The sequence below is a fragment of the Lontra canadensis genome, unplaced genomic scaffold, assembly GCF_010015895.1.
Source record: "Lontra canadensis isolate GAN:19392208 unplaced genomic scaffold, GSC_riverotter_1.0 scaffold144, whole genome shotgun sequence".
Classification (NCBI taxonomy): Eukaryota; Metazoa; Chordata; class Mammalia; order Carnivora; family Mustelidae; genus Lontra; species Lontra canadensis.
The window spans coordinates 196723-205911 of record NW_022631138.1 but is presented as its reverse complement, the minus strand read 5'-3'; positions in this window follow the sequence as shown (position 1 = coordinate 205911).

The window sequence follows — 9189 nt, the reverse complement described above, 5'->3', positions numbered from 1 at the left end:
GTCTGAGGTCAAGAGATGGTAGTTATCTTATCACGGCAGGATCGAGCCCAGCAGGTGGACTGCTGGACTGAGGGAGTATTTTGACTCTCTTAAGGAGTCCTCCTGAGCCTGACAACCTTGAGCAAACTGCCTTCCCCTGGGTACCACGTATCACCCAACCCCAGTTTGAAACCTACCCCGTGCTGCTCACCCATCATCTGAGTTCCTTGATCTTGGGCCTGACAGCTTTGGCCTGCCTTTCCAGAGCAGTTTCTGCCCACGGACCTGCCTCCCTACACCTGCTCCCCAGCTAGCCTTCTTCCGGCAGAGCTCTAGTCCCAGGCATCTTTGCTGCCCAGCTGCTGGCACACAGCAATGGCCTGAAAACAACTTTACTGAATGAGCCAGCAGGTGCCTCTGCACTGGGAAGTCAGCCGTCTTGCCACTGGGTGCTGACCACAGTTTAACCCTCCTGTGCTCTGGGCCCCCATCTCCCTGAAGTCCCCAACTTCTAGCCAGACACTTTCTCGGTAACCAGAGTACTCGGCTTAGCAGAGCCTGAGGGCAGGATGCCGTGCTCCCTGAACACGGGGCTGTAGCACTGCCGGCCCTCAAGGAATAAAATCAGATCACAGAATGCACACGCCTCCCTCGAACCTTGGGAAAAGTACTTTTGTGGATACCAGGAGACTGGTGAGCACCCCAGTGATCTAGGGGTGTTCCTGGTGACATCGCCAGGAGACAGGCCCTGGGCTGTCATATTCTAGGAGGAGGTGGCTGACGAAAAGCTCCAGAATGCAAAGGACTGAACATCGTCTGACCCTGTGGCTAAGGCAGGGTGGCAGAGGGAGCCCACTGCAAAAGAGGAAAAGGCCCTGGCCTGGTGGCCACTTACCCAGAGGCTTCCACTTCTCCCTCAAACTGCTCTAGCCTTTGCCTTGACTTCCAAAGGAGCTGAGGCATTGGCAGTGGCTGCTCACTAGGGACGCCAAAGGGAGACAAGAAAGAGAGGAGATGGGATTTCGCACCTGCCCAAACCTCCCGCTCAACTCCCTTGAATGGGTTAGACACTCAGCTCTGGGATAAGCACCCTCCCTTGGAAGTGACCCCCCCCCCCGCCCCCAGTGAAATGCTGGTGGCCATGGGGGAGGACAGCCTCTCTGTCTCTCTGTGGAGAAGGCTGTGCTACGCTGCTCTCTGCTGGCCTTCCCCCCACACACCGGGCACTGGCCTCACATTTCATTTACCTGGGGCAGGTTTCTACATGCAGGCTTGTGGTCCCGGGAAGGACCCCAGAGTTTCCCGGCAATGCCGCCCGTCTTTGGAAAAAACAGAAACAGAAAAGGAAGTAACACTTTCTTGTCCATTCCATGAGATTATTTTTACCCAGATTCTAAAAGCAGGTGAGGACATTACGAACAGGTCTTCCTCACTTCTGAACACAGATAGTAAGTCCTACTTCAGATAACAGGTCCACAATCTGATATCCAAGATTCTGAAGTCTAAAGAGTTCTGAAACCAAAAGATTTTCTGTAAATCATTTGGAGGCAGAACTGGAAGTGAAGTCCTTACTTATCTCACTTAGCTTAATATTCAAAAGTTTGTGATAAGAGTTTTATGACGTTTGATTATAAAGCCCTTTCCTGGATTTGGGTGTTATGCGATATATGGTTATTCACTGTTTTTTTTTCTTTCTTTTTTTAAAGATTTATTTATTTGACAGACAGAGATCACAAGTAGGCAGAGAGGCAGGCAGAGAGAGAGGGGGAAGCAGGCTTCCTGCTGAGCAGAGAGCCCGATGTGGGGCTCAATCCCAGGACCCTGGGACCATGACCCGAGCCGAAGGCAGAACTTTAATCCACTGAACCACTCAGATGCCCCTATTTTTTCTTTCTAACATCCCTCTAATTCCAAATTCCACAACACACCTACACATTTTAGGTTAGGGACTGAATATATATTAGCAATCCGAATCTTATCTAGAAATCATATAAATTATATACATATTGTTACGCTCACTGTAACCTGTGAGGGAGGCATTTGTCATCAATCCCTTTTTAAGAGAAGGGAATTGAGAAGCAGAGAAATGAGGTTTTCACATCTCTCGAGAGGAAATGCTGATAGGCTTTCCTTCAGAATGTTGGTGTGTCAAATACATCAATTCCTGTTAAAGCTTAGAACCGCTAGTGGGCTGGGATTGATTTCAGCGTGCTTCTGTGCCATGATTTTTCCAATCAACATTATATTTTGAGGATTTGTCTGAATGGCTTTCATAGCTCGGGCTCATCCATGGTGTGACACACTGATTCCAACCATTCTCCTGTTGATGGACACTGCGGTAGTTGGATCCTTCCAGAAGCAGATACCAAGATACAGTTAGACCTACAAGGCATTTATGGGGGGAAAGTCCTGTGAAGGATGAAGCGGGGGTAGATGGAAAAAGAGGTGAGAGAGTCTTCAGACCAATTGCAGGTCTGACACCCGTGAAGGGAGAGGGGAAAGAAGGAAGGCCGGGCAGAAGACCTGGGTCTGTGGGGCAGCTCTAAGAAAGGTTTGTCTGGGCTGATGAGGCATTGTTGAGCCAAAGGCACCGTCTCAGGAATCCCTCACAGCACAGGGGTGGGCCTGCCCTGGGCCTCACCATGTCAGTCAAGGGTCGGGAGTAGCCTTGGGGAGCTGGGCTCTCAGTCAGTCAGTCTCCACTGCAGAGGTCTGAGCAAGGTGTTTCTGTGGCAGCCACAGGTGCTTGGGTTGGTTCTCATTTATCTCAGTCAGGTTTACCCAAGGCCTAGTAGTGACTGTTGGCCCACCATGCTGAGGTGACCTGGGTGCTGACAGAATCAGATTTCTCAGCCTCATAAACTCACTGAGGTGAAAAGGCTGGCCTCAAGCCTCTCAAGGGTCAGTCCCCAATCCATCCCCCTAAGAGGACATATACTGTCATGTCCTTGTGGCTGGGAGAACACCTATTTGCTACATAGGTATGGGGCCCTTGGGTCCCCTTCCTCACAAACATTAAAAAAGGATTCTATCTGAGGATAACTCAAGGGTCTCTGTCCTCTTTCAGCCAAGAGTCATGTCTCTTCAGTCTCCATTTGGAGAAGGAAAGGGACAGTGTATTTTCTCCGATATTAATACTTGGGTTCTTCCTTTTAGGAAGCCCAGGGCTCTTGGGGTGATCAGCCTAAGGACCACACAGGCTTTGAGGGGACAAGTGAAGAACCAAATGTATTTGGTCCTCTTTTCAGCCAGCAGGACCCAAGAAGAGCAAAGGGAGTTGGGAGACGTCCTGGAGAGAGAGCCAGAAAGATGGTCTGGGCCTGGGAGAGAGACTGCTAAGGGTTCTTGCCATCATCCCTTCCATCTCAATCACTGCTTGTGTCCAAACTGTGTCAGGAGTGGGGTGGGGGGAGGAGTGATGGGGGAGAGGTGGTATCTACCAGGCGATCGGCATCCACATCCAACCATAAATGTCACAGCATGAGGCAAAAAAGTCCCTTGGCTGAGATCCAGGTTGGGATCTAGTCCTGACAACACTATGGACTGCCGAGTAGACATGGACAAGTTGGACACAGTTTCTAGACCTCAGTTTTCCTAGCTGTAAAATGGAAATATTGCCATCTGCTTTGGCCCCCCACTTCATGCAGACTAGAGGTTCACAGAGTCATCTGGCTTCATTCATCCTCCTTCAAAGGAAGGTGTGTGGGGGAGCAGGACAGCTGGCAGACAGGACACTGATCTGGTGCAGGTCCATGTTGGGATGGGACAGAGCCTTTTTCTCTTCATCCTGCTACCAGGCTCAGGAATTGTCTCCTCTACCACCCTCCCCAGCCTCGGCTTGTGGACTTCCTCCAAGTGGAATTTCCTGAACAGCTTATCAGCAGGCAGGAGGCCTCTGCATGCAGAGCTGGGCAGGGGAAGTTGAGGGGGTTTTCAGTGGGCAATAACGGTGGGAGCTCCTACTAACACAGCATTGGGCTGTGTAACTCTGTGTGTGTGGGGGGTGGGGTGGGGGGGTAGTTGGGTCTATATCGTGGACCTGGTCCCTGAGAGAGGACTTTGTTCTTCCCCGGACTGAAGTCACACACCCCAGTCAGGAACCTTATCTGGGAGTCGACTGAACAAAGGAATTTTTCTCCAGTCTCCAGGAAAGCCCCAGAGCAGATTCCTGGACTCAGACCAAGCTGGTTTTCTGTTTATAGCAAACATTGCTAATCCTTCTTTGGCTTTTACTTTCCTTTTATGCTACATATTATCCGTGTTATCCGCATGATTGTGATTCATTACATTCTCATTCTCTTTGCTTTGATTCAGTGACCTCCTATCACCAAAAGCTATAAATCTCAAACTTCTAGGAAAGTGAAACTTAGAAGCAGCCTGTTCTAAGTACCTAATAAACAGAGCATGATTGGCTGCAATGGGACAAGCCAGCTGGCTTGTGGCTTGTACACATTAGCCTCCCTGGGGTCCGCTGGGAGGGCTTGGCCACCGGAGTGTCCCATGGCCAGCTCCAGCCACGTTTCCCTTCCTGCCCCCTTGCTTGGGCCAGTGGGACCTCCTCCTCATTCCCCTGACACATCCTGCACTTGTCCACCTTGCCATGGGCCGTGCTCACTATGTGAACTACTTGAATTGCCCCTCCTCTTCCAAAATAGCCACTTGCCCTCTAAGTCCAATGCAAATGTCACTTCCTCTTCAAAGTGTCTCCCGCTCCCAGGGCTAATACTGCCTTCCTCTTTTTCTCCCACTAGCACCTCATTATTCATCTATTTTGGGTGGACTTTTTTGCATAATTTTTGCACTGAGGCATAATCCACATACCAGAATATCCACACCTTTAAAATGTGCAGCTTGAGGGTTGTTAGTAGGGTCACAAAGGTGTGCAACCACCAGTACCATCAACTGCAGACTGTTTACCTCACCCCCAAAAGAAACCTTGTATCCCTTTGTGGTCAGTCCCCATCCCTCCCTCTGTCTTCCCCTCTCCCTGCTAATTTACTTTCTGTCTCCATGGATTTGCCTGTTCTGTCACTCACACGATATGTGGCCTTTTGTGACCAGGTTCCTGCTGTTAGCATGCTTTCCAGTCATCAGTGTTGTAGCGTGCAGCAGCCCTTCCTCCCCTTCTTATGGTCAAAGACCGTTCCACTGCATAGATAGACCACATATTGTTTATCCATTCATAACTTGACGGACATTTGGGTTGGTTTCCACTCTGGGGACTGTTATGAATAATATTGCCATGAACATTCATGCACAAATTTCTGTGTGGACACCTGATTTCAATTCTCTTGGGTGCATACCTCAGAGTGAAATTGCCGGCTCATATCGTAACTCTATGTTTAACTTTTTGAGGAACTACTTTTACTATGCGCTTACCAATATACACACAGACATAACATACTTTATGTATTTTCACATTCATTGAATTTACTACATGCCACATTCTTTATCTCAGAAATACTGTGAGAAAGTGTCCTTTGTAACCCGGGCACAGTGTTCTCCATGTGGATAAACCCGAGTTGATACAAGCTCACTAACACACTCCCTCCCTTTGTTTTAATCCAGTGACTTCCCATTTTACCCTTGTGAGGGACTTTCTGGAGTAGATGAAGCTAAGGCAATAGGTTATGAACACTTTAAATTTTTTTTTAAAGATTTTATTTATTTATTTGAGAGAGAGAATGAGAGCGAGAGAGAGCATGAGAAGAGGGCAGGTCAGATGGAGAAGCAGATTCCCCATCAAGCAGGGAGCCCAAGGCGGGACTCGATCCTGGGACTCCAGGATCATGACCTGAGCTGAAGGCAGTCGCCCAACCAACTGAGCCACCCAGGCGCCCTGAACACTTTAAATTTTAGTAGATAATGTCTACAACTGTTTTTGTTCGATCAGCTTCTTTTGTGTTGGTATCTCACTCATGTTCTTATTTGCATTTCCCAGGCCCTGGTGAACAAGATCATCTATCATATGTTTATTGGTTGCTTGGATTGGTTTTCCTGTATGTGACCTTCGCCACTTGCATGGGGAGCTCTCTGTATTTTTCTTATTGACTGTACAAGCAAATGCTTTTCATATTTGGACATCAATCCATTCTGTTATATATGTTGAAATACTCTACTACTTCCTGTCTGTTAACTTGCCTTTTAGTTTTATTTATGGTATATTTTGGCATATAAAAGCCTTTTTAAAATTTGTATGTCATCAAACTTGCCAGTCTCCCCTGCGTTGTCTTTGCTTTTAGTATCTTGTTTTTAAAAGATTACCGCTACTCTGAGGTCAAATAGTCTCTTATATTGTTTTCTAAAATATCTTGAACACAACAAATATGGTATATATGCACAAGCACATAACATGATCGCAAAAAAATCATGCTACCAATGAAATAGAAGAAATTTTATCAAAAGACACGTTAGACATTTGCTCAGCAAATTATATAAGATTTTATTTATTTATTTGACAGAGAGACAGAAAGAGGGCACAAGAGGGGAGAAGGTCAGAGGGAGAAGCAGACTCCTTGCTGAGCAGGGAGCCCGATGCAGGACTCATCTTGGGACTCCAGGATCATGACTTGAGTGGAAGGCAGTTGCCCAACCGAGCCACCCAGGCACCCTTTGCTCAGCAAATTATATAAAAATAAATTATTTCAGATTTAAATATTAGCTCTTAAATGGAAAAGTCATGTGCTATGATTCTGCAAAGATAGAAACTCAAAGGAAACACAAACTGCAATAACAAAGCCCATAATTTCAGGGCCTTGGGACAAAAAAGGTTCATCTTTCACCCATACTATGGTCCAGTGTTGTAATTTCTGGTTAGCTCACCTCCTATCTTGTGTTTCAACCATCCCCTAGAATCTCAGTGTCCTCTGCACCCAGGAAGTACATTGGGGAAGAGAGGAGCCTCAGACCATATATAGCACATATTGTTTTCTCTCCCATTCCTTTGGTGAAGGTTCAGAATGTACTTCCAGGATGGGCAGCTGCATCCCAGCAATGACTCTATACTTGTACTCACATTGAGTCTTGCCAAAAACCCACGTATTATGGGTCCAAGGACGCTCTGTGGTCACAGGCATCAGGGAAGCTATATATGAACGGAGCAGCTGGGAATGGCACCTGTATGTATATTACGCATATCTCCCGTGCTCACCGCACGCTTCACTTTTCTCTTCGGCCTCACTACATTTGTATTCTTCCCTCATTCCAAGTTTCCTTCTTCTAAAGTTATTGATTTTGCTGTTTGAGGAATCCCTTTCATCATTCCTGCAGGTCTGCTGGTGACAAATTCTCTTAGCTTTCCCTCATGTGAGAAGATCTTGATTTTCTCTTCATTCCTGAAGGATCAGTTCCTGGACATAGAATTCTGAATGGATAGTTTTTTTTTTTCCCTCTGCACTTGAAAAATGTGACACTTTCTTCAGGCCTCCATGGTTTCTTATGAGAAATCTGCTGTCATTCCAATTGCTTTTTCCCTAATTGTAACATGCTGTCTCTCTGGCAGAATTAATACTACATAAATATTTGTTACAAATAAGCTGAGACGTATGTATACTATAATCCATGATCTTTCTATTTTCTTTAAAATGAATAATTGTCTTGGGGCACCCGGGTGGCTCGGTTAAGTGTCCAACTCTTGCTCTCAGCTCAGGTCTTAATTTCAGGGACATGAGTTCAAGCCCCACATTGGGCTCCATTTTGGAGTGGACACTACTTTAAAAAAATTAATAACTTTCTTATTTATTCTTTTCTTTCTTTCTTTTTTTTTTAAGATTTTCATTCATCTATTTGTCAGAGACAGAGAGAGCAGAAGCAGGGGGAGCAGGAGCAGAGGGAGAATCAAGCTTCCCTGTCTTATGTTTTCTTTGTATTCCTAGAGCATAAACATCTAATCTTCTGACATGGCAGTTAGAGGCACTGCTTCCCAGGGATTTGAGGAGGAGATCTAGGGCCTTGCTATTTCTTAAATATACTTCCAACAAATGCCTGTTTCTAGTTCTCCCTCCATGCTCACTTCCGAGATACTTGGTGTCTCAATTCCTGGAGGCTCTGGGTGGAAACCAGGTTGTCCTTAGCTTTCCCCACTGCTGGTGTAAAAATCAATGTGTCTGGGGCTAAGTTAGTACAGTTCCTTTCAAGCTTTGGAAATTCTGTTGTGTTGCCTCCTCTTTCATTTTCTTTGCTTTTGTGGGGTTTTGTCTTAAAAAAGGAAATCCCCAGGGTACCCAGGTGGCTCAGTGGGTTAAGCGTCTTCCTTCGACTCAGGTCATGATCTCAGGGTCCTGGGATCAAGCACCTGGGATCAAGCCCCAAGTCAGGCTCCCGGCTCATCAGGGAGCCTGTTTCTCTCTCTCTCCTTCTGCCCCTCCCCGCTGCTCAGGCTCTCTTGCTGTCTGTCTCAGATTAATACAAAAAGTCTTAAGAATAAAAAAAAAAAAAAGAAAGAAAGAAAAGAAATCCCCTTATTGTCTTGTCAGTTGGTTTTCAGCAAGGGGCAAAAGTAAACAACTGTGTTCAATCTATCATCTTTATTTGGAAGATAAAAAAAAATTTAAGATCCTTAATCCATCTTCTACATATTTTTGTGCATGATATGACTTCAATTTGTTTTCTCCATGGGTAGTCAATTTTTCCAAAAGGTTTCATTCAAAATTCTGTTCTTTTTCTCACTGATTTGAAATGATTTATCATATACAAAGCAAAATTTTCTTTTACACTTGGAACTGCATCTGGATTTGTATTATAATCTGTTCATTTGTCTTTTCTTTAAAAATCCACGTAAATCAAAGTATTGTTTAAATTACTATTGCTTTACTTTATCTTATTCTCATTTCAAAATTATCTTATCGTGTGCATTTAAACATCTATTTTAATTTTAGAAACAGCTTCCCAAAGTCCATGAAAAATCCCACTGAGCTTTAGTTTGAGATGCACTGAATTCTTGGATTTATGGCATTTTGGAAAGACATGATCTTTACCATATTGAGACTTTTGCCCATGAACATGACATAGCTCTTTTATTTTTGTTTTTTTTTGTGTTATTCCATAGTGACTTGAATAACTTACTACATTGATTCCCAGGTATTTTACAAGGTTTGCTGTTATTGTTAATTTAATCTTTTTGACTATTTTTTATTTGTCTATTTATTTGTTATTGTTATTGCTAACCAAAACTATTGATTTTTGGATGTTAATCTTGTAAACACTTTAGGG